This window comes from Triticum dicoccoides, unplaced genomic scaffold (genome assembly GCF_002162155.2).
Source record: "Triticum dicoccoides isolate Atlit2015 ecotype Zavitan unplaced genomic scaffold, WEW_v2.0 scaffold33634, whole genome shotgun sequence".
NCBI classification, from domain to species: Eukaryota; Viridiplantae; Streptophyta; class Magnoliopsida; order Poales; family Poaceae; genus Triticum; species Triticum dicoccoides.
The window spans coordinates 91,267-92,663 of record NW_021264305.1 but is presented as its reverse complement, the minus strand read 5'-3'; positions in this window follow the sequence as shown (position 1 = coordinate 92,663).

Below are 1,397 nucleotides of genomic sequence, written 5' to 3'. Positions count from 1 at the left end.
TGCGAGTACGACATTTCCGGCCTATGTTCATAATTCAAATATTAAACTAGATTATTAATCACGGGTTGACTATCGGTGATGTACGTAGCTCCTCCTTTCATTCCCGAGTACATTATTACATCAAATTGTCTAGCACACGGGAATGAAGGAGAACTTATCCAATATGAGCATTCAATAAGCAAACCAAATCATAAAATAAGCAAAACCAAATCATAAAAAAAAAGTAGTATTCAAATTAGCATGCATTCAATAATTATAAGCAAAAGTACATCATCTCTTGATGTCCGTACATCGTCGAATATTATCACTAATATAGCATCACTAATACAACTAGAACCGTAGCGCCCGACGGGTATCAACGCAGGCGGTGGACACCCAAAGATAAGGAACCATCACAGGATCATAGCTCCAGTGAAATCCCTGAAGAACCTGCCAGGTATTGTCGAATCTGCCCTCCAATGCAACCACGTAGCGACGGACGTGCTTGTCCTCCTCGCTGACACGGTGACGTACCACCTCCGCGGTGTCCGGAAGCCTCGGCACCTTACTGGCCCACGCGACCGCCACCAAACAAGGATCGGGTCAACAATGGGCTGCCTCCTCACCAACCTACGTCCCCCGAAAGGTAGCACCTCCCAATACCAGCCCGGCGGAGCCCAGTCCCGAACATGGCCCTGATCAAGCAAGCCTCCACCACCGAGTCGACGACGACGAGGATGCGGGATAGGCATCGCCGACGTCGATGCGGGAACTACTTCTATATATAGTTAAATAAAGTCGTTTTATTAATTAAATCAACTAGCTAGTTCAACTACTAAACACTTACTATAAATAAATAAAGTAGTACTTACTAAAAACAAACTACTTTTATATATAGTAAAATAAAGTAGTTTATTAAATCAACTAGCTAGTTCAACTATATATGAAGCACTTACTATAAATAAAATAAAGTAGTACTTACTAAAAATAAACTAGTATTTTTCTAACTAATTATATTAAACACTTTCTCTTCTTATTTTTTCATTTTTCTAAATACGTACTATGAATAAAAAAATCATTAAAATTCTATAAACAAAATTACAACAGAAAAAAATCATAAAGATTCTATGAACAGAAAAAAATCATAAAAATTGACATATTCAATCTTTGCATATATATGATAAAAAATCTATGAACTACACATCTAAATTACTACACATCCAACAAAAAAATCTATGAACTACAAAAAAATCTAAAAAAAATCTAACAAAATCTAACAAAAATCATAAAAAATCTAACAAAATCTAACAAAAAAATCTAGTAACAGAAAAAAAATCTAACATAATATGAACAAATTAATTACACAATCTAAATTACACAATATGAACTACATATCTAAATTACGCCACATCTAATCT